The sequence below is a fragment of the Festucalex cinctus genome, chromosome 11 (assembly GCF_051991245.1).
Source record: "Festucalex cinctus isolate MCC-2025b chromosome 11, RoL_Fcin_1.0, whole genome shotgun sequence".
NCBI classification, from domain to species: Eukaryota; Metazoa; Chordata; class Actinopteri; order Syngnathiformes; family Syngnathidae; genus Festucalex; species Festucalex cinctus.
In genome coordinates, this window is record NC_135421.1 from 5,491,170 (window position 1) to 5,516,364 (window position 25,195).

A 25,195-nucleotide genomic window follows, 5' to 3' on the forward strand; every position below is an offset into this window, starting at 1 on the left:
TAGTCAGTAGCAATCTTGTCGACTTTTTCAGAAATGTCCAGCACCATGTCATTAGCAAAACACAGAACTTTTGTGTTTTTTCTGCTGCACAGACGTTTAACACCAAACAAGGCTTTGTCGCCTATTATCAGTGTTTGTGTTTCAGTAGCTGAACGGATTTGCTGAGGAGGTCCGGTTTCATACCTTTGACTGGTGCTGTGATCCCCCGAGGCTTGCTGGCTCGGCGACAGCACGGCAAACCTGTTTCTCAGTTCGATATCAGTATTTTGTCTTCGTCGGCCAAGAGACGGTTTCCTTTTTCTTGCTGGTACTAACGTCCAAGACTGATTTCTTGGGGTTGAGGTAGCCTTTTGCATAGGCCGACGTGTTTCCTCAGGCATTAGTTGGCGGTCAGGTCCAGCTGTTGGGCGACGACTCCTCAGTTTTGGCTTTGCTCCCAGCACATTCCACAGAGGGTCGGTGGATGGAGCTAGCTGTTTGTTAGCATGCTCATGACCACCGTTTGGAGACATTGGCAGTGTGGTGTCATTCCACGATTTTCCATTCACCTCCACAAACATTTCAAGGCGGTGCATTCTTGTCTCCAGCACTGCCATCTTCTGAAGAAGTTTGTGGTATTCATCGGTCGAGATGGAAGGCATCATTCGTCCAGCCATGCTGCTAGTAGCAGTCGCGTGCTGATTAGCAGGCCGTGCTCACGTTATCGTGAGGAGTTTCCCAAATAAAAAATAAAAAATGTTGAAAAATGCGCCCAGCTGGTTGTATCTACCAAACAAAAAGATAGTACAGCCACATCGAGGCAAATATCCAGGAAAAATCCCAGAAAAAGAAAGAAAAAAAGAAGTTATCAGCTGAAAGAATGCAAAGCAAAGCAGGAGCATAGCAGATTGCGTCTACACACTAGGAAAGCAGGAAGCAGAAGTGAGGGAAGTTTTATGTATCAAAAGTAATAGTGGTATTGTTATTTGGTGTTAGTGACCACTCAACAGTTGAGTACTCATACTGGTATTGGTCTGGAACAAAGTGGCATCGAACGTCCCTACTTCATATACCCACTTGATTTTTGGTAGTAAGGAATGTTATTTCAAGCAGACAGAGATCTTATCAGTTATTGCAATTTCTTACCTATTTAGAAGGCCACTAATTTACTCCATGAGTTGAGCAAAAAAAACCATTTTAATTTACGCCGATAGCAAAATAAAGTTTTCTATTCCTGCTTGAAACTATTTTATTATGTTTCTTTTGCCACAAAGGAGAGTTTGATTTGAAAGAAAGTAGAATGATTCAATTTGGTTTGACTCAGTGGGATTCCCGAGTCGATAGCTTAATACAAGAGAGTATGGTGCAATAACTTTTGTTGTCATTTTACCAAGGTTGGGGAATACAAGTCCAGAAAGTAAAAACCCTCAAATTTCCGCTTCGTTTTTTGGAACACTCCTAATAATACACGGATATTTTAATCACGTACCCCATTCAACAAAAGCATAAGATTGGGGGTTTCTTGTTCTAAGTCTAGTTTTTAACTTGAATTCTAAATTATTCGTTTCAAAGTGCAATCTCGTTTTAGGTCAAATTTAGAACGTTTTATTGTCTTAAATTTATTTCTCATTTCTTCTTTGAGCTTCAAGAATCTCTGTTAAACAACATCTAGTGTGACTGCGACACTTCCCATCTCACCCATTTATTCGAATGAATTTAGCAATTTTAATGATGAAATTATGCACATGGTTGGACTAAAAAATAAATAAAATCACATGCCAGAGATATAAAATGGAAAATAACTTTATGCAATCATTAATTTAAATTTTATTTATTTATTCTTCACAGCAGATTTATTTTTTCCCTGCCTCTGAACAGAGCCTGTCGGAACATGCCTGATAAACTGCGTGACAGTGATTTATATACACTACCATTTGAAACTGTCATTTGTCACATGTAGACCTAAATCCAAAGAAAATACCAGAAAGCACTGGTGAGAATTACTTGTTGGATGTGTGGAATGTGAGTTGTGGTAGGAACTTGTGTTCTAAATACTGAGTTGAATTCATCCTAATTCACTTAATCCAAACCCTCCTTCAGTTCTCTGCTGATTGTTGGAAGAAGGATTGAAGGAATTAGAGTTCCGTTTTTTTAATACAAAAATGTGGCAATTTCTGATAGAGATTTTGCAAAATGCGTTTTTTTTTTTCTTCTGTTCTAATGCTTTGTTTCCGAGACAATGCAAAAATAATAATGTATCAATATTGTTCTCTGCCAAAATCCTTTCAATCAATTATAATCCTGCATACCTCTGCAAAAGACAAAAGAAAATATAATACCCATTATATTTCGATCACATGCATAGTGTATGCTAATCCCCACTGTTGCACAGACTGGCGAAGTCATTATGATGGTGTGTACTGGCAAGGGAGCACACACGCACACACACGCACATTTTCACACCCACACCTCTTAATAAGCTGTCTGTGCTCTCATCGGCTCTCTTTCCCTTGCACATCATATGGTAATAGGTGTCATCGGTGGAGAAAATCATGTGCCCTATATGTTGTAAAAATGATATTTTTTGGTTTTATGGGTAGAATTTTGAGGCCAACATGTTATTTTTTCAGACAACTTTAAACATAAGTCTTATCTCGATTGCACTGGAATCAGATGTGTTGCAGCTTTTTATGATTCTACGGAGCCCCTCTGGTGTCAGGGTTTGAATTTTTTATTTTTTTTGCTATTCTGTACCCACGTTTTAACAATCTGTACCCACAGTTTAGTAAACTGTACCCACAGTTTAACAATCTGTACCCACAGTTTAGTAAACTGTACCTACAGTTTACTAATCTGTACCCACCACGGTTTACTAAACCGTACCCACGGTTTAGCTCTTCTGTGGCGTTCTGTAATACGCATACACACGCAACGTTCGAGTGGTTGCTTGACAGCAGTATTAGCAGCGAACGGCTGCTTCTTTTCATCTTAAACTGTCGACTTATGTATTCAGTTGTAATGTTGCGCTTGTGCCACTGTGAGGCGCTCGAACACTTTTTTTCTTTCTTTCTTTTACTTCCGTGATTAGCCTGAAGGCTGTTGAAATGCAGACATGTTTTGTTGTGCTCCACAATTAATACACCATACTTGGCTAAAGAAACTTCTTTCCGTCATCCATTCATTCAAATGCATCGATAAGCTGCCGAAACTAGTCTACAGTTTAAGATAGGAAAAAAAAGCAGCCGTTCGCTGCTAATACTGCTGTCAAGCAGCCACTCGAACGTTGCGTGCGCATGCATATTACATAACGCTACAGAAGTGCTAAACCGTGGGTACGGTTTAGTAAACCGTGGGTATGGTTTACTAAACTGTGGGTACAGATTAGTAAACTGTGGGTACAGATTGCTAAACTGTGGGTACAGTTCACCTTACACACAAGGAGCAAAACCTTGGACCAGATTTTCATCACAGCCTCACGCTTTTTTTTTTTTTTTTTTCATTAAACGCACTTATAGACACCAAAGTGCAATTCCAAAGCACTCATTGACATATCACAAGACTCATGAGCAGAGGTGGGTAGTAACAAGTTACATTTACTCCGTTACATGTACTTGAGTAACTTTTTTTTTTTTTAATTACTTCTAAGAGTAGTTTTAACAATACTTTTTACTTTTACTTGAGTAGATGTGTGAAGAAGGATCTCTACTCTTACTCCGCTATATTAGGCCACACTAAAGTCGTTACTTTTTCTCCTTTTGTCATTATCTTTACCAGAGAGCCAACAGCAGTTCTGCCACATGACTGCTTATCACCAATCAGATGTAGCAACAGTAATCACATGACGACTCCTTCCCTTAACCTCCTACCAATCAGACGTAACAATGCAGTCACGTGACCACAGGCACAGGCTGCCGGCATTTGGAACATGGCAGCGGGAGAGGACGAAGCCGAACACCCATGGCCTCATATAATAAGCTTATGTGTCTGCACAAACAAACTGACATTTTGGCATATAAAAATTCCACATCGAACCTGAGTTAACATGTCACGGTAAGTTTGACCTAAATTCCCTTTTTGCTGTATTTAGGCAGGTATTTGTCTTAAGTGTTGAAAAGAACCTTTTCACATAGACTCTTTTGCAAACACTTTGTTTATTGTTGCCATAAACGAAACAGATGACGATCCATGTTATATGGAGGCATGAATTAGCGGTAGCCACTAAGTGTCACAAATTATTAACTGTAAAGAAGTTTTGGTAACAGATAAACACTTGACTCCATGTAATGCCAGAACCTGGTAAGAAAATATATCATCGTTAAGCCATTCTTATTCAGTGTAGCAATAGCATATGTAAACAAAAAAGATTTAGGCTAAAAAGTACAAGTTTCTAATTGCTCTGCTGATGGGTATTTACAGAAATTTAGTGACCACTATATTTCCAGGTGTACACTCAGATTTAATACATTAATCGTCAGAAATCCTACTCTAATATAGCTAACTTAATTTAACTTTGCAAATTAAACTGAATGTGTGATTTCAATGGCTTACTCGTTTGTAAACTCATAGCCTGATGTTTTTTTGTTTCAACAGAGGGTTCACCCCAACAAAATGTTTTTGTCTGTGATTACATTGTTTTTAAAAAAATAAATCAGACATTGTTCAAGCAGTTACTCAGTACTTGAGTATTCTTTTTAGCAAATACTTTTTAACTTCTAGTTCAGTAAATATTTTAATGACTACTTTTTACTTTTACTTGAGTAATATTATTTTGAAGTAACGCTCTTACTGCTCATGAGACAGTTGATTAAACACACACAGGTGTGCAAGCACATGACTGTTTTATTGTAGACACACCAATCAGGTTTGAACACTACAAAAATGCAGCATGTGAGTTCACCAGCATTCAACCAAAATGGAAGAAGTTGAAGGAAGAAAAGTGAAGGTGGGAGGAGGAATCTGTGGAGGACGAGCAGGAGGTAGCGGTTGAGGAACGCCTGTAATAGGAGTGGAACGTCCTCAAAGAAGAGAACCAAATGTGTCAAAATTAAATTCATCCAACACTACTTCATACAGCAATATCATCAACCATGCATTGACGCTCAGGGAGGCTAGACTAAAAGTTCAGCCAAATCATACCAGATTTACACTGTCAACTGTCAAAAAAACCTTCCTACAAGAAAACAGTAAATTTAACCTGTACTGGATGCTCTGTCACACCCTTGGCCGGGGTGCCTCTTGTATGCTTTCCCGCCTCTCCCCCTCATTCATCTGACCTTTCTGAGGGTCCTTCTGCACACAATGCTGTTGGTGGCCCCTTTTTGGCCAGCCAGAACATGGTTCCCGCTCCTCCGTAGTCTCTGCTCCTCCGACCCATGGCCTCTGCTCGGTTGGTTGGATCTATTGTCCCAACAGCAGGGTCGGGTTTGGCATCCCGATCCCCGTGAACTCCGCCTGTGTGTTTGGCCGCTGAGGGTAGCGACCCATTGCTGACAGACTGCTAGTCTTCTGTCAGGCATACGATTCTTAATGCCAGGACTCCTTCCACTCGTTTGCTGTATGCTAACAGGTGGAACTTGTTTGTGGAATGCTGGCTGCGGGGTAGATCCAGTAGCGTGCCCAATTTTTGCTATTTTAGAATTGCTTCAATCTGTTTTGGATAAAGGGCGTACACCTTCTATGCTCAAAGTTTACATGGCTTGATTTCCATTTGTGCAGTTATAGCACCCTCTGGTGGCTAGTTTTTGTAGTACATTTTAATTTTCATTGGGCATGTTTTGGCCCTTCTATGTTTCAAATACACTAATTGTCAGATGAATGGGATTTTAAAATGCTTTGAAGCGAGTCAATATGTAGAGGAACTCAATGTGGGCTTGCATTAGCGATTAAGTGCCTCAATATTAAGTGTTAGAGATTGAAGGTAGTTTATATGTATTGCTGTTATGTACAAAAGCACAATATTGTGTTGGTTTTTTTTTTAAGTATGAGTTCATTTTTTTACAATATTGTGACACTTTGTAAATATTGCCAACCTACCCACAATATCGTGATAATTATCGTATCGTGAGCTTCATATCGTGATATCGTATCGTGATATTTGGATGTTGTTCCATCCCTTATATATGTATGTATATATATATATATATATATATATATATATATATATATATATATATATATATATATATATATATATATATATATGTATGTATATACACATAATAGAGCTATCTGCTTTCTTTTTCAACTGAGTTGGGGTTTTTTTGTCCTCACAATGCAAGTCAAGTGAATTAATACTTTAAATACTATCCAGAGTTGGAGCTCCTGTATGGTTACAATGGAAAAAGACCACCATATAATGAGTTGAGAGGAAGTAGCTGTTAAAAAAGAATAAAAAGAATAGCAAAGCTGAAACAATTGAAATGAGGTGACATAATGAGGGATTTAGTCTTTTTCTTCCTGAACACACACACGCAGTCAATCCATGCGGATATGAGCTTAGCCTCGCACCCTCATTTAGCCTGAGACAAGGTGATAATTAAAATCACAGCCATGGTTCTGCTTGCATCTGTTGTGTGTGAGTGTGTGTCGGGGTGTACTCGGGTGTGCATGCAAGTGTGGTGCTTTGTGAGAAAAATGTGTCATCCATCTGTTGTGTGTGGACAAAAAAGTCCCAGTTACATATACGGTAGAAAAAAATCTCCACATTAGCAAATAATTCATACAGTGCAACAGTTCTAAACCCCATATTCATTTAATTTAATGAAATTAAAAAAAAAATCTGTAAAGAAGATTTATGTCGAAGGTGTAGTTCAGGGTAGTCATCGAGAGCCGCTGTCCTGCATGTTTCAGAGGTCTCCCTCCTCCAACACACCTGATTCAGGATCATTATCAGGCTTCTCCAGAGCTTGCTGATGAGCTTATCATTTGAATCAGCTGTGTTAGTGGATGGAGACCTCTAAAACAGGCAGAAGGCACCACATTATTGTGTCCCATGGCGGACATCAAAGGTGGAATTACACCCTATATCAAAGAAGCACTACAATAGCAGTACAATCACGGAGGACACGCCAAAGATTTGTGTCCAGCCGAAAACCGGATTTCATGGCCAAGACAGGAACTTTTAAATGAAATCAAAGCATTCTTAGTTGATCATGCCATCAACCATGGGCTGGCAATGCGACACAAGAGGCTGCCTAATTTTTGGTTTGATAGAGAGAGAGAGAGAGAGAGAGAGAGAGAGAGAGAGAGAGAGAGAGAGAGAGAGAGAGAGAGAGAGAGAGAGAGAGAGAGAGCAATTTGTTCACTCCAATGTAAACATATTTGGTGTGCATATGTTGCACTGACTTGTGAAAAATAACAAAAGTAAATTTAAATTGTTAACAATTTGGAACAGCATGTGTATATATTCAAGTATGTCTGTGCTCGTGAACAATCTGAAGAATGTTCTACAATTTGAACAATTTTAGTATTATGGCAAAGCATACTAAAAATGACAGTGCTGTGCATTATGACCAACAGTGTGTAATATGTAAAACATATTTGGTGTGCATATGTTGCACTGACTTGTGAAAAATAACAAAAGTAAATTCAAATTGTTAACAATTTGGAACAGCATGTGTATATATTCAAGTATGTCTGTGCTCGTGAACAATCTGAAGAATGTTCTACAATTTGAACAATTTTAGTATTATGGCAAAGCATACTAAAAATGACAGTGCTGTGCATTATGACCAACAGTGTGTAATTGATGAGACATAAATCTGGTGACATGAATTACGTGCTTGGTACAAAAGTTTGATTTTTGGTGAAGCTATATGTCGTTTTGGTTGCAGTGTTATCATTTTGATAAAACAAGCCAAGTTTCCAAAATTGTGTTTTAGCAATTGGAAAAAACTGTATATCGTACTGAACCTAGAACAGAGTCCAACGGATTTTCTGGTTGAAAACCAATTTGGTTGAGAACAGAAGAGTTCCAAAACCGAGGTTTGACTGTATATTAAAAATAACTTGGGACCTATCAGAAATCATTATAGAACCCTGTAAGTGATCTTTAATTGATTTGAATTTCCATGATCTGTCATTCACGTAACTTTTCATTCTCTCTCTCTCTCTCTCTCTCTCTCTCTCTCTCTCTCTCTCTCTCTCGCTCTCTCTCTCTCGCTCTCCCTCTCTCTCCCTCTCTCTCTCTCTCTCTCTCTCTCTCTCCCTCTCCCTCCCTCCCTCCCTCTCACCCCCGGTAGACACTCAAATCTGTACAGCTAAATTTTCAATAAATATCAGTCACAAAAAAAAAGAAAAAAAAAAGTATATCATACTCCCACGTGGCACACCTTTCTGCTATTGTCACAATAGGTACCGCTGTAGTTATTCATAGGAAAAGAAGAAATCATGAAGAACATATTTATAGAAGGCAATTTGCACTCACTTCCTGCACAAAATGACATTGCTCATCTACAAATACAAATCACTTTTTTTTTTTCAGTTATTGGATTCCTTTGTGCTTGCAGAATTGCCTTGGTGGAACAGGGCAGGCTCTCAACAGCAAGTTAAGTTGTGTTTCTCAGCGCAACCAGCACTATAAACCTGTGAGGCTGTGTAGTCCTATTTGTATTCTGTCTTCAGCTTCAAGAAGTTACTGGGCCCACCTTTCTGCAAAGCTGGTCACATTTTAATGAGACTCATATTTCCTTCCATTTCAATCCAAGATATCAAACTCATTCATTATATTGTGTGAATCATTTGACATTTTATTTTGCTTGGAGAGCAATAAAAACACACATGCACCCACGCACGCATGGACACGCACACACTCTCTCCTCTCTCTGTAAAGTGTGTGGGACAGTCTGGGATACATTTTAGTATGTTGTTATAAAACAATGTAATATATACGCCAAAATGAATGGTTGCTCGAGTCCATCCATTTTCCAGCCATTTTCTTGACCGCTTAGTCCTCACAAGGGTCGCAGGGGGTGCTGGCGCCTATCTCAGCTGGCTCTGGGCAGTAGGCGGGGGACACCCTGAACTGGTTGCCAGCCAATCGCAGGGCACACAGAGACGAACAACCATCCATGCTCACAAGCAAACCTACGAACAATTCGGAGCGCCCAATCAACCTGCCATGCATGTCTTTAGAATGTGGGAGGAGATCGGAGTACCCGGAGAAGACCCACGCGGGCACGGGGAGAACATGCAAACTCCACCCAGGAAGGCCGGAGCCTGGACTCGAATGTATGCCGCCATAAACGTTAAATGACGTCAACTATGTTTTTGTTTTTTTTTAATCAATGGGCAGTGCAACGTCTAAGTGCAGCGCTGCCTGGTCAATGGGTTGTGGAATCAAAAAGCCAATAACTACGGCCAGCAGATGGCAGCATTTTATCTTTTCTCTATAGGCTCCCAGTGTTTGAAATTACAATGAAACATGACAAAATCTGATGAAGTAGAACGTTTGCAAGAATGACGTGAAAGTTTTTTTTTTTTATATGTAGCAGTAAAAGAGTTAATTCCGGGCCCCCCAAAAAATCTTCCCAGCGGGAGATCACAGCGGCCAAACCGGATATTAAACAGAACAGCCATGTTAGTACCAGGCTGGATGAAGTGTGTGTGTATTTTTTTCCCTCCTGATTTGTCGATTTAAAAAAACAAATATTTACATTATGCCGTCTTGTTGCATTGCCGTTTTTTTTGTTCAAACCAACATGAGAATGCTGTGAGCCTCTTTCGGTTCCCCAGAGATGTGTTTTTATATGGAAAAAAAAAGACAGAGACCTTGCATCCCCATCACATCTGGTACCGACACCATAACCCGGCCCACATGACTGGGGACCGACCGATGCCTCGCCTCAAGGTTTGGTTGTCAGCCCTGATAGACAGCATTAGCTCTTACCTGAATCAAGCTAAATGTAAAGACATTTTTTATGAAAAACATGCACTCTTAAGAAAATCATAACACTACTTGTGTTATTTAAAATGTAAATTTTATGTACATTTTACATAATCATTTTTATTTATGTACAGGTAGACAGCTCAGTCTTGAAATGAAGAGTTAGCCTGTCTGTGTTGTGACTGCTCAGTGGTTGTTTGGTTTCAACAATACACTGATGTGTCTGTGCATTCCTCACTGCACTTGACTGCATCCACCAGATTGCTTTTCTGAGTAAGGGGTGTCCCATCTTTGGGATGTACCAGCCTTTGTCAAAGGATGTTAATAGGTTCGAAGTGTACCTGAATGTTCCGTTGGTTGAAAATCTTTCTGCGTTTCACATGCAGACCTGATACAGATGGAATGAAAAGATTGCCGCCTCTGTCATAGACATCACAACAATGCATTATCATCAATGTTTGTTTGAGTCTGTGCCAACATATAGCATATAGTTAATGACGTTATAAGGACGTTAATCCTTGTCATATCTCTTTGTGTAAATTGTGTCATATTTAACACGTTTATGTCGGTCTATGATTTAAAATAATAATAATAATAATAATAATAATAATAATAATTATTATTATTATTATATATTATTAGAATTAAAATTAAAATTCTAATTATTATTATCCATTTGAAGCATGAAACATTAAGTTGACATCTGTGGCAATAGTAGAAGTTCAGCTCGGTTCATTTATTCCACGAAGCAATGACATAACGTCAGCTTTAGTAGACTTCGCCAACTCTCCATACGTTTCCCCAAAACATTTCTACTTCCTCCTGTCTCACTACTCTGGCAATTTGAGATGATACAATTTTTTTTGCCTCTTCATTGCTATTTTGACGCACTCCATGATGTCGCCAATTGCAAAGGACATGGAATCCTTTATATAGTAAATGAATGCTTCATCTCCAAACAAAGCTACTCCTTCACTCTTCCCCCTCTCTGTGATTTTTGAACGTATGTAACTGAACCAGGACAGTTATGTGTACATTCACAACAATATCAGCCTTTACCAACAGGCACGATGGTTGAAAATGTCATGTTGCAACAAGGCCAAACACACACACACACACTCCCACACACATACAATCAGTAGCCCTTAGTTACCTGTACATCAACAAGACATTTGGAGTCAAGGGCTATCTGGGGAAAGACCAGACACTTGACCTTTTCCACCAGACGTGTAATGCAGAATACAGAGTACATTTGTTTTTTAACGCTTTCAATATCCCTTGAAAGTGCGCATAATTATTATTGGACGGTTGCCCGGTGGCCATCAGGAAATTCGGGCCGACTCCCGTACGTCGGTCCAGCATTTTGTTAATTTTTATTTTATTTTTTTTAATTAAATAGGCCCTAATTCCTCTAATTCCCAATACACATAGATATCTTTTAACAAAACATAATTTCATAATTTCATAAACAAAAACAGGATGATTTATAGGGTAGCCTGCAGCACAACAGCATAGTGCCAGCTGCGCACACAGTCGAACTGACACCAAAACGTATGTCTGGAGGCTGCAACCTCCATTTTGGATTAGTGCTTTTTTCCCCCTGAGATCCGATTGGGGCAGGCTCATCTGAATTTCACTTTTCAGCAAGCATATTTGACCCGCTCCAGCAAAAGGGTCCGCATGTCGCTGGACTCAATCAAGAGATATGGGCGATATTAGACAGTTGGACATTTTTTGTCCATTTTGAGATTTCTCCACAAATAGCTTCCTTGGGGTCTCTAGTTTCATTTCCAAGCAGCACAAAACTCAAAATTCTAATAGAAGTGTATGACAATAAGCAATTATTAGACAGTATGGCTCGTAACTAGGGGGCGTGTTTTTAGCCTGCTAGCTAGCTAGCATTGCGTCTTGTGCTTCTTTTTAAAAACAACCCGACTTTCCTAGCCTCAGACGTAATTCACTACTGATTTATATAAATATTGTGAGGATAAGCGAATCTGCTAATGGATGGATGGATGGACATAGCAACCAAAAAAAGTTGAAACACAATTCAACATGAACTTCAACAGAAGTCATCCTACCTAATGGAGTAGAAGCTATGTTGTCATCGGTCCAGTTACCGGCAAATTGTCATCCAAACAGACAGAGATATATACTCCAGGATCGTTTTCTTAATGAATCGTTGTCTACTTTAAATTCAAATTGCTAAATTCAAACACTTGACTAAACCATGTCGAACTCGAGCGAGGGATGCAGCAGCGAGCGATACCCCCGCGGAGCAATCTGCTCCTTTACTCAGACCATGTCGGTTAAAAGTTGTGACATGCATCAGTGCCTTGTATGCAATGCAGACTAATGTAATAATGTATCGTAAATACTAATGTAATGGTTTGATTGCTTGTCGATGTGTATTTCATACGACGCCGGAAACGCTACTTCTTGGATGCGTCAAAAAAAAAAAAAAAAAAAGAAGAAAAGAAAAAGTCCTGCATACGTCACAAATATCGCCACACATTTTCACTTTCTGCTCTTTTAAATGGGATGACATGAACACAAAAATGAGCTATGAAATATTTAACTTGAAGATGAAAAATGGTCCGCTCAAAAGAGTCACAATGACAGCCCGCTCCAAATTTTACACAGGTTATAGGCGCTTGACTTGTAAATGCAATAGTTTAGTGTCACTCTATTACTTGTGGTGGGGGTGGTGGGACAAAAAATAAATAAATAAATAATTTTATTCATTTTCAAAAGTATTTAAGACATTACATCCATGATAATTTATCAATAAAGCACTTTTCACAGGCCACATCAAATGGCAAATAAGCTTTTAATTGACACAAAATTATGAAATCAAATTTCATGGTAATATTTTATGCAAGAAAATACCACAAAGGAGCAACAATAAAAAAAAACTTTGGCTGATGCCTTAGAAGATAAATTATCAGCCGAATGTGATCTTCAAAGTTGAGGCTGATCTCATCTCTTGAGCGGTCAAACTTCCAAAACGTTTAAAGGGTTAAAATCTCGGACGATGACCTTGCCTGCTATTGGAATTGACTTCCCATTGATATTTTAACAGTTCCTGAAAATTTCAGGTTCATATCTTTTTTCCTAAGGTACTGGTTGCTATGGGCATTTGAAAGATGCAAGTACCAAAACTTGAAAGCCCCTTTTCTCAAAACTAGGAATTTCAACTTTCCAACATTAAAACTGCTGTAACTTTGTCAATTTTTTAGCTCCATCCATGTATCATATATCATTTTAAAGGGAATTAAGTGCAGAATTCAAATATATCAATATCTCAATTTTGATTTCTTTCTTTTTTTTTTTGCACATATGGACCCTTTTGCCAGAGCCAGTCACATATGATTTATGAGTGGCCTTTCTTACATGGTGTTACGGCGCTGGCCGTATTGTCACCAGTGTTGTGTAATGTGTGTCCGTGTGTGCCTGTGAGAGAATGTGAAGCTGCTGTATTTTGGTGTTGTGTGAATGGGGATGCAAGTGTCCTTTTAACTCCTTCACTCCCAGCCATTTTCACAGAAGCAATCGCTCCCGGCTGTTTTACTGGATTTGGACTGATTTTACAAGGCCCACAGAATATTGTGTTCTATTGCTATAAAAGCATGGAACCTATCAAAAGAAAGATTAAAGTCTCTTCTTTCATCAGGAAAAATCTTTCTGTTTCCATTTTGCAGCAATTAGCATTAGAAGAGAGCTAAGTTTCATCAGTTTTCACAAATCTATTTAAAATTGTGAGTAATTTAGCTTTTTTTTCTACATGGCCCTGGTTGATCTCCTTTGCTCTGTTGCCACCTGCTGGCCGTTTGTGTAATAACTACCATTTCTGCCACCGTTTTTTGCAGTTGCCAGGCTGCATCAAAGCTTTCTGTATGCTCTAGCATAAAAAAAAAAACAACACAAAACAAAAAAACAAAACAACGTATAAATACGTCTTTGGGACACTTAAAACATATAAAAAACAAACAAAAACAAAAAAACGTATTTACACATTATTGGGAGCAAATGAGTTAAATAGGACCTTTGGAAACTGTGGTGGCGGCCAGCGATTGGTTGTGGAGGAGCGGCTGAGAGCGATTGTGAGAGCCATTACAGTCATGATTTAAAAAAAGCTTCCACAAAGTGACAGCGAGTGGCGGTGATCTGACAGCAGCAGTCCCTCTCGACCTCCAACTCAACTTTGTTAACTTCGTGTTTGTGCTCCTAATTGCCACCTTAGGTTGTAGTTGTTGGATTTTGTATGGATATGGATGGATAGTTTTAGGGTTAGTCCCGAGCTTGCGTGCCATTTGCTGCCTTTTGTCTTTGAGCTTGTCTTGTGACACCTTTAGTTAAATTGCTGTAAATACTAGGGGTGTCAAAATTAGTGTGTTAATTTTGAGTGAGTTTTTTTTTTTTTTTTACGTGCGATTAATCATCGCCCAGGGCGGCACGGTGGATGACTGGTTAGCACGTCCGCCTCCTGCTGAGGACGCAAGATTGAGTCCAGGCTTCAGCCTTCCCGGGTGGCGTTTGCATGTTCTCCCCATGCCCGAGTGGGTGTTCTCCGGGTACTCCGGTCTCCTCCAACGTTCCAAAGACATGCATGGCAGGTTAATTGGGCGCTCCGAATTGTCCCGAGGTGTGCTTGTGAGTGTGAGTGGTTGTTCGTCACTGTGTGCCCTGCAATTGGCTAGCAACCAGTTCAGGATGTAGCCCACCTACTGCCCGAAGCCGGCTAGGATAGGCTCCAGCACCCCCGCAACAATTGTGCGGAATTAGCGGTTGAGAAAATGCATGGATGGATAATGATAGCCCCTGACATGGAAAGCATGTACTGGGGGGGAATTCGAAGCAGACAGTCCATGTCAAAATTTAGCAGTAATAAATGTAATAATAATGCATATATTTGTGGAGACTGGGGTCAAGTTGTATTTTGCAATTTTAAAAATATGAAGAATTTCACGTTACTTAATGTTAACAATTAGACAGAAAAATGCAGTTGTCACCAACTGCAACAAATGCAATTCTGCATCTCGTGGCAGAAAAATTACCTCAACACAAATGAATATCACACTTTTTTTTTTTTTACAGTACAGTTCTTTTTAATTTTAACTAAATTTTATGAATTATTATGAAATTACTGTATCACTGACTATTTTGATGTCTAATGTTTTATTTTTGTCCCACTTTGAGTATATAAACTTTGAAAAAAATATATATTTTATTGTACATTTACAACAGACATAAAATTTAATCGTGAGTTAACTATTTAAGTCATGTGATTAACTACAATTAAAAATTTTAATCACCTGACATCCCTAGTAAATACCTTTTTGTGTAAATACATGTTTGTCGCTGGCCTCTTTCTGTTATAATGAATTGTAAAGTGTTGATAGGCTTTCCAATTTTCTTTTTGCAGTCGGTATTTTACCTGATTGCACTTGGGGATCGAGAGGTGTTCCCTTTCTAAAGTTACATGCTTCACTCTAGACAGCTGCGTAACACATGGATTGCCTTTATGCATTAAGAACATTTATATGTAATACATCAACGGTCAAAATCACTATCAGTGGCGTTAATGAGGGACTAGGTGACCCCAGTCATGGTGATGGAGGTCTTGAAAGGGGAGGAGGAAGATCTGGAAATCAATATTAAAATATAATGCATTTTATTTAAAAATAAAATAAAATAAAGTTTGAAACAAATCCACAAATAGGTGCACTATAAGTATGCGGGGGTCAATTGTATTTCCAATTTATGGGTGTTTGTGCTTAAACTCCACTCCAGTCCTTTTAAAGAGGACCAAGAGAAACTTGACTGAGTTGTTTTCTTTCACATTGCAAGTTCAATGGAAAGGGGACCTTCTCTAGTACGTTTCAGGAGTGAAGGGGCAAAAAATGCTGACTAGTCACTGTGAGTTAGTTTGGATGACTGAAACAGAAAACTTTATATGTAGAAAAGTGTATTTTATATAAAAATAAATGTGCAGTTTGTTCAAGAATTATCGTTATTTCTCCTCCATGACTGTATGGAACCTCAGTTGTCAAACTAAAAAGCTTTTGGCTTGAATGTTATGGAGGCCTCCATCTGTCACGGGTCATTAATTTGATCTTCCACACCATAATAAGGTCAGTGTCACCTCAGCCTTTCATAATTCTCTAATTACTCTCTGTCGAGGAGTGGACTCTTATTAGAATGAGTCCAGGGAGGTGAGGATGTGCTTCACAGAGTGATTAATGTATACACTAGGATCTCATGATATATTTCTTTAACATGCTCGAACAGTAAGACACCAGAGACAAAGTAGTCGAGCGCCTAAGGTCCACTCCAGTGATTTTCCACGTCGAAGTCAATTTAACTGTGACAGACTGAAGTGACACTTGTAGTATGCTGCCTTCTTTTAGTTTGTTTTCTGGTTTGATTATGAACAGACAGACAGACAGACAGATAATTATTAGACCAAAATAAATACGGTAAATTCATAAATACAGAAAAAAGCAATACATTATATAAGAAAAGTCAGTAATCAAATCCAAGTAATAGAAGTAAATATATGGTCCATTGGTCCCCAGGCCCAAAGATGCTTTTGATTATTGGCACTAAGCCTTACCTCTTATTTCACCTGATAATATACCTGGGCAATGTTTCCTCTAATTTTCCATTTCTGAGCATTCACAAACACCCTGAGCATTTTCTGGACCACAATGAGCAACATCAGACATGCACACGACTGCCAAACCAGTATGACACCTGTCATATCTGTTACAAAACAAGTTACATCATCTATGTTGTATGTTACAAAAACAATCAAACAAAACCATTCAAACCACCTATATATCAAAATATAGGGTTGGGTGAATTGTCCTCAAATAAAACAAGCCAGAGTTAAGATTGGTAATGGATTAAAGCTTTTATACCACATCTGCTTCCTGCTTGTCTAGTGTGTATACGCAATCTGCTCTGCTCCTGCTTTGCTTGCGTTCTTTCAGCTGATAACTGCTATTTTTCTTTCTTTTTCTGGGATTTCTCTTGGACATTTGCCTTGATGTGGCTGTACTGCCTTTTTGGTAGATAGAGCCAGCTGGGGTCGTATTTTCTTTTTTTTCATTTATTCAACATTCTTTTGGAAACTCCTCACGATAACGTGAGCGCGGTCCGCAAATTAGCATTCGACTGCTACTTGCAACATGGCTGGAAGAATGATGCCTTCCATCTCCACCGATGAATACCACAAACTTCTTCAGAAGATCTTGGCAGTGCTGAAGACAATAATGCACTGCTTTGAAATGTTTGTGGATCAATGGAAAATCGTGGAATGACACTATTGTTGTGTCGTTCACGACCGTTTCGTTCAAAGAGAACAAATCTTTTCAGTGAACGTGAGTGAACGGGTCACTTCCTGAAGTGATTCGTTCTTTTTTCAGTTCATTTGAGCCCAGTCACGCTCATGCCGTCAGTCTTCGCGAACGACCAATCAGCAGCTAGCGTCAGACGCGGCCGGGATTTTACTACAAATACAGTATACAGGCATTCCTTTGATTACAAGTGACAGAAGGTTTGCCAAAGATATAAGAAGAAATAAGTCTAAAGCTACAAACCTAGTCAGTATAGCTTGTCAACCTCTGACTAAACCAGTGTTTCTGATTACCACTGCGAGACTAGCGCTACTCAATACATCGGGTCAAACATTATCACAAATCAGCAAAATGAAAAAAATGATGCAGCACTTAAAATAACCTAGGAATAGTTCAATTACCATGACCGAATTTGACTCAGTGGATCAAAATACTATAACAGACTTGGTTCAGCAATTGAACCTTCCACAAGCTGTCTTGACTCAATACCATCTGACCTTTTCAAAACATAGTGAAATCTGTTAAAATCGATTTACAGCAAATATCAACTGCTCACGTCAATCAGGTGAGTTTCCTAAATTTTTTAAATTAGCCGCCGTCAAGCCCATTCTAAAAAAGAGAATGCTGGATGTCTCCCTGCTAGCAAATTATAGACCAATCTCAAACCTTCCCTTCTTAACCAAAATTGTTGAAAACGTGGCAATTTCTTGAGCTTAAATATAGACTTTTTGATAAATTCCAGTCCAGGTTTCCGACCTCATCACAGAAACAGCTCTGATTAAAGTACTGAATGTTAAAGATTGAGGACTGATGCAGGGAAGGTATCAGTGCTCGTCTTGTTGGACCTCAGTGCAGCATTTGACACGATTGATCATAATATACTGTTAGACAGGCTGGAAACTTGGGTGGGGTTAAATGGAACAGTCCTTAAATGGTTCAGGTCCTATTTGGAGGAAAGGAGTTACTTTGTGACCATTGGAAATTTTGAATCTGATCGAAAGGCCATGACATGTGGGGTCCCTCAAGGGTCAGTCCTTGGACCCCTGTTGTTCAGTCTGTATATGTTACCTTTGGGTCAAATGCTTCAGAACACCGATGTTGACTATCATAGTTATGCAGATGACACACAACAGTATTTATCTATGTCCCCAAATGACAGCAGTTCTATTAACGTATTGTGTCATTCTCTAGAGCAAGTTAACAACTGGATGAACCAACATTTCCTTCAGCTGAACGAAAACAAAACGGAGCTCATTGTTTTCGGCAATAAAGAAAAGAGGATTGCTGTTAAAAAAACAGCTTGAGTCACTGTCTTTAGAAACTAAAGACCAAGTTCGAAATCTTGGGGTATTAATAGACTCAGATCTGACCTTCAGCAATCATATTAAATTCATCACTAAAACAGCCTTTTACCAGCTGAAAAACATATCCAGACTGAAGGACTGCATGCTTCAAGCAGACCAAGAGAAGCTTATCCATGCTTTTATCTCCAGCAGACTAGATTACTGTAACGGTCTTCTGACTGGACTCTCTCAAAAGAACATGAGGCAATTGCAGCTCATTCAGAACGCTGCAGCTCGAGTTCTGACCAAAACAAGGAGATCAGAACATATTACTCCAGTACTTAAGGATTTACACTGGCTCCCTGTCAGCTGTAGAATCGATTTTAAAGTTCTGCTACTCGTCTATAAATCACTAAATGGTTTGGGTCCTGAATATATCCAAGAAATGCTGATTGAGTACAAACCCAGCAGGGCTCTGAGATCTACAAACTCGGGCCAACTAGTGGAACCCAGAGTTCGAAGCAAACATGGTGAAGCTGCATTTAGCTATTATGCTGCACACAGATGGAATAGGCTACCAACAGAAGTGAAGTCAGCCCCGAGTGTAAATGCTTTCAAATCCAGGTTAAAAACTTTGCTTTTTTCTTATACCTTTGATTAGGGACTTTTAAACAGCTTTAATTAAGTGGTTTTTTTTGTTTTGTTTTTTGTTTTTTTTTTAATAATATTAATTATATATATTAATATATTAATATTATTTTAAACTTCCTTATGTTAAATGTTTTAAAGTTTGTTGAATAATGTTTTAAAAGATTGTTATTGTATGTTTTTGTTTTTTTTTAAGTAAATTTTGTAACCTATTTTTATTTTTTATTTTTTTTCCTCTGAATGTTAACTACTGTTTTTTTATGCTTATGTGTTGTCTTTCCTTGTGTAAAGCACATTGAGTTGCCTTGTGTATGAAATGTGCTATACAAATAAACTTGCCTTGCCTTGCCTTGCCTTACACTGAGCCTGCATTGCCCTCACAGTCGGCTGGCCGCCCCTGGTCAGGGGCTGCATTCTGCTGAGTCGCAACATCAACCGCAGCCGTGGTTACAGGAGGATGGACTGCCGCAGCAGCGGTAGCTACTGCGGTAGCTACTGCGCGATATTCAGTCAGTGCGGCCCTCTGCGGGCAAGAAGGACCCGCCACAGTGCTTACAGCGAGCGGTGTCCTCCATAGCAGCCACCATTTGATGCGCAGGGAGTGTACGCATGTCAACTGGCTACTATCTTCATGTGGGGGAGGAGGCGACAAAGAGCCTCTTCACCAACAGAACAAAACGAAGCTCTGTGCAGGGAGAGCTACAGTCTGTGTGGGAGAGGAGGTGGCACCCTGCCTCGACACCAACGGAACAAAACGAAGCCACAAAGCAATCAAAGCAACACGTACGTGGCCGTTTGTACCGTCATAAGCTAGAAGATGGTATGACAAACACTACCCTAGCTAGCAAACAACATCAAGGCAGCTGGTGACCCACGGCAGGAGCTGCGTAAGTTGGGAGTCAATACAAGCTAGGAGAGGATACAAAAAAAGCGTACCATTAGTAGCAAGTTGTATTCAAAACAAGTCAAAGCAAACGTCGGCAAGTTGTGACGCAATACAAGCTAGGAGAGGATACGAAAAAACGTACCATCACTAGCAAGTTGTATTCAAAACAAGTCAAAGCAACCGTTGTCAAGACGGCAACACTTGCTACACCATACGCACCCACTGACTTGAAACGGTACTCATCAATGAGGCGCTGAAAACATGGGAAGATGGAAGGAGATCTCCATTGTCCACATATATACCTCAGAAAACTGGAAAATAAACTGAGCCGTCAAAGCCAAGGGAGGCGGGAACACCGGCAGCCCCAAACAACAAGCTCGCAGGCCACCAGGGACGGACGGACAAGAAGAACAGTGGTCAACAATGTGAGTGAACCGCGCGAGAAAGGTAAAAGAGACTGGGTTCTGGTTCCTATCCTCTATCCTTTTACATGAGTATAAGCCGGAACCATGGACATGTCCTTTGATGAATTATTTTCTCACGTGGGGGATTTCCGTGCTGTTTTCAGCACTGCCACTTGGCGGTCGGAAGGGATGAAATAGAACACAAAGTTATAGACGTACAGTACAGAGTGAGACAAATTAAAAATTAACAAAGCACAGCATTTTGGATTAAATGATGGATAACATTACATATAAAAATTACAACATTGTAAAGAAGGCCATAGGGCCTGAGAATAGATAAAATTAACCTAGTGAGTGTCTTCGATGAAGAGCATGGTGTGACAATTGTTACAAAACATGGGTACGCATTTCAGTCTGAAATTCTCCCACATTTTAACCATTTTTTGTCTTTTTGATGCATTTTTTTCTTCCCGCTCTGCCAATCACGTGCCAAATACGATTTTCAATGTCTCTGAGGTGGATATGAAAAGGCAAAATACCAATGCAGTGTTCCCTCGTTTTCCGCTGGGGTTAGGTTCCAAAAAATACCCGCAATAAATGAAATCCGCGAAGTAGTAAGCTTCATGTTTTACAATTCTTATAAATGTTTTAAGGCTCTAAAATCCCCGACCGCACAATTTATACACTTTTCTCATTGAGGCATTTACATGTTCTCACATTTCTCTCTTGTTCAAACATTGATAATGTTCAAAACTTCATAAATTTTATAAAATGGGTATATTACTGCAAAAAAATATGCAAAATTGCACTTAAAAAAAAATCCGCGATACAGCGAGACCGCGGAAAGTGAACCGCGTTATAGCGAGGGAAGACTGTACACAACTCAGTTTTGATTTTTGATTTTTTTTTTTTTTACTGCACTACACATTTGTGCGCTGAAAGGGTGAGAGCAATTGCACACGCACGCAGCTTCAGGTAACACTTTACCTGTTTTGTTTGTTTTCAAAAACACTCCTTCTCTCCTTGGCTTTATCACGACAAAAAGTCACATTCAATAATTAGATCCTAGAAAGCCGAACTGCTTCACAAAACTGTAATGATTATTTTCACAGATTGGAATCGTTTTCAACATACCAACATGGAAGCTTTCTACACTCATTGACTCCAGTGTGCACCCCCCATTACCAACTGCTTTACTTCCTTAACTTAGCTTAGTTGTGAATATATAACTATGTCAGGGTTTCCTTTGGTGTTTGGTGATTAGACCACGTTGAAATTTTGGTTCATGTCATCTTCATTCATTCAAGTCTGCTGATCCTGCCTTGCATCATTCCCTTGTGCCTGCTGTCTTGACTCATTAGTTTCAACTGAGTCCTTCCTTCCTGTCTGCCTGTGCACTTTCCGTAGTCTATCTTTAAAAACTACTGTAGTAGCATTTACACTGGAGACTTGTGTCAAAAGTAGTGTTGTTCCGATACCGTTTTTTGGATACCGATACCCACTTTTGCAGTATCGGCCGATACCGATACCATACCGATACCGATACCACAATGAATTTTTATTTTTTTTAAATTCTGAAATACATACTCCCTTGAATGTAAAACCATCATGGTTTGTTTAGGCACTGCTAAAAAAAACAAAAAGACAAAAAAAAACTATAAAATAATACAGAATGAATCCAGTAGAACTTTTTTATTGACTACCTGAATAAGTAATCAAACCTGAGAGTTTTGTCTCTCAAAGGCCAAAATAGTGCAATGTGCATGTAATTCCAACATGCATAACAATAGTGCAACAAGAAGTATAATTAAATTACAATAAGAAATAATATACACGTTATCTTTGAGAGCATGGCATTAGGGCCTGTTTGAGGTAAGAACATATCGTATTGAAAAGAATTGCCATAAAACAAAATGTGCTCATGTAAACTTAGGTCTAGGCTGATGTGCGCTCCTCTGAAGTGCAGCCAGAATTGAAAATAAATAAAACCTAATTTTAAATGTTAGTGTCTACTCTTTTCACAAGTTCAACTCCAAAATCCACTTTCAAAGAACAAAAACGAGCAGTGGCAAAATAAAGTTTGCATTGGTTACAAACATGTCACATAGTAGCAGGAACCCCTAGTATAATGTTGACTCAGTCCTCCTGAGGATTAGAGTCCTTGAGTGTCAAGTTCAAATGCATTGGCAGGTTTTTCTTTAAAAAGATGAGTGTTTCTACTTTCTCTCCTAAAAGCCTATTCCTTTTGACATCAAGTATGTTGGAAGCTGCGCTGAACAGTCTCTCACTATCTACACTCTTAGAGGGAGCACAGAGAAATTTTGCAGCAGTCGTGGCCAGGGAGGGTAACCGTTCTTTATTTTTTCCCCAGTACTCAAATGCGCTCTCCATTCTGTGGATGGTTTTCTCAGCCAAATACATCTCGATCTGTACCTGTGTGATTGTGCTGCTAGCCCCACCTTGTTCCGCATTGTATTCTTGCAGGACTTCCTCATACAGCTCCGCAAAGCAGCTCTTGCTGCTACCTGTGCTGGGCTCTTCCATCCGTGGGGCCTTACTGGCTGGGCCTGCCACTTCAGTGGTGGTTGAGGTTGTCTGCATTGGTCTTCTGGACTCCTCATTCTTCTCCACCTCTTGAGCAAGTGCACTCTTTGCAAATTTGTTGCTTTCCGCACTTGTGAAGTATCTGCAGTAACAGTAAACAGAATACATGTGTTGAATAAACAGCCTCTTTTCCATTGTTCTTCATGCTGGTGAGAGAGTGAGGCATGGACTAGATAGTCACATGACTGTGCATTAATTTTGTAACCATGGAGCAACATTTGGACACCTGAAATTTTATATTTTAATATTTATATTTGTTATATTCTATGATTGTAATTCATATGACTCAAGTACTTTGAGAGGAGAACATTCAATTATGAAAAAAGAATTTTCTTGCACAAAATGTTTACACTAACAGCACAGAATTAGACATTCCTGACTTTGTAACGCGGGTCCAAGAGAGTGGCAACTGCATACAGGGGCTCCGCCTCAAAAGTCTGTAATCTTGTGTCCACAGCTGCTAGAAGTGTCGCTCTCATTGTTTTTATCCCACTGTCCTCTGGAGGCTCTTTGGCCAGTAGGTGCTTCAATACTGTGACAGAGGGGATAACCTCTGAGATGGTGGAAGTGGCGAAGCTGGTCTGCTTTGTGATCTCCTCGAATGGAGCCAGGAGTGTGTTGACTTTCTCTAGCAGTGTCCAGTTGTTTGCAGTCAGGGTCACTGGCAGCTGGTGGTCAGCTGCATACACTGAGATGGCAGTCTTTTGCTCTAGCAGGCTTGCTGTCATATAGAATGGGCTGTTCCAGCGGGTGGGCACATCTTGTATCAGTTGTTTGACTGGCATTCCCAGGTTCATCTGAATGGTTTCTAGTCGCGATGTAGCCAACGGAGAATGCTTAAAGTGTCCGATGATCTTTCTCCCATTCGCCAACGCGTCACCTACACTGTGACAGCAAGCCTTCATGCACCACTAGCTGGATAAAGTGGGAAAAAACATCCCAAGCTCGACATCCCCAGCTCCCTCATCGCCTTCTTCCTGTTACTGGCGTTGTCACGAATGATGGTATGGACTTTTAAGAATAATTAATTAATTAATAATAATACATTATTATTTTGTACAGTGCTTTAGAGACAGGTCTCAAATTAATGCTGTATTTTTCTAGTAAAAAAAAAAAGTAAAAATCGCTAATTCTAGTCATATTAGTGAAATTACCTTTGCCTTTGGGATGTTCCAATTAAGAAGCATATTTTCTATTGCTCCTGCAATGGCTTCACCAGTGTGGGATCCTTTGAATTCACTTGCATGTAGCACCGCACTTTCTAGATTGAACGATTTAGTGTCCACCCAGTGCGCAGTTAAACGAAGTAGGGAAAGTGGGGAGACATCGCTGCTCCAAATATCCGTAGTAAAGCTTATGGCCTGCACTTTTTCAAGCTTCCTTGATACATGCTCCGTCACTTTCATTTTGAGTGCGGGTATAGTCGTCTCTGCGATGTATTTGCGGCCAGGGAGCTTGTATTTTGGTACTGCATGAGCCATAAAAAGCTTGTATCCCACATTGTCAACAAACGAGATGGGCACGTTACAGAGCACAATCATTTCCGTAATTTTCTCAGACATCTTGGTTGCCGCATCACTCTTCTCGTCCCACTGTTCCCTCTTCTTAAGTGAACTAACAACTGTTTGCTGCTGCAGTCCATCCACCTTCCTCTTCGTAGCTTTCGCTGTCGACGCCACTGCCGCCGCCGCCACAAACTCTTGGGTGTTCGTTAATATGTTTTGTTTTCAAATGCTTTATAATGTTTGAGGTGTTGAACTTGGCCGATTTAGTTCCATCTCTTGCAACTTTCACACCGCAAATTATGCATGTGGCTGTTGTAGTCGCTGGAGTTTCGATGCTGAAATATTTCCAAATCGCCGACATTTTCTCTCCCGAGGCACGCTCTGGTCTCCCCACCTCATCAACACGAAAAAGCTGCCCTGTCATTGGTTCTGAGAATTCAAGGGCCAATAGGATACCTTGGCTCTGCATGCAGTAACACGTCACACATCAGCGATCGTCGAGGATGAGCGAGACAGAAAATGCTGCGTTCAAAGTCCTACATTAGCGTCGGAAATAATAGTATCGGCATGTTACTTGTAAGTACTCGCCGATGCCGATACCACTGTTTTAATGCAGTATCGGACCTTCTCCCGATACCGGTA

At 39.7% G+C, this 25,195-nt stretch overlaps 1 long non-coding RNA gene across 1 annotated transcript; it reads right to left on the reverse strand.

Annotated features, from left to right (window-relative positions):
* Positions 1–22,121: 22,121 nt before the first annotated feature.
* Positions 22,122–24,939, reverse strand: LOC144030726 (uncharacterized). Its single transcript, XR_013287340.1, has 2 exons — positions 24,203–24,939; positions 22,122–23,130 (listed from the first exon to the last, which is right to left on the reverse strand). It is a non-coding gene; the product is annotated as an uncharacterized LOC144030726 (long non-coding RNA).
* Between the last annotated feature and the right edge of the window lie 256 nt (positions 24,940–25,195).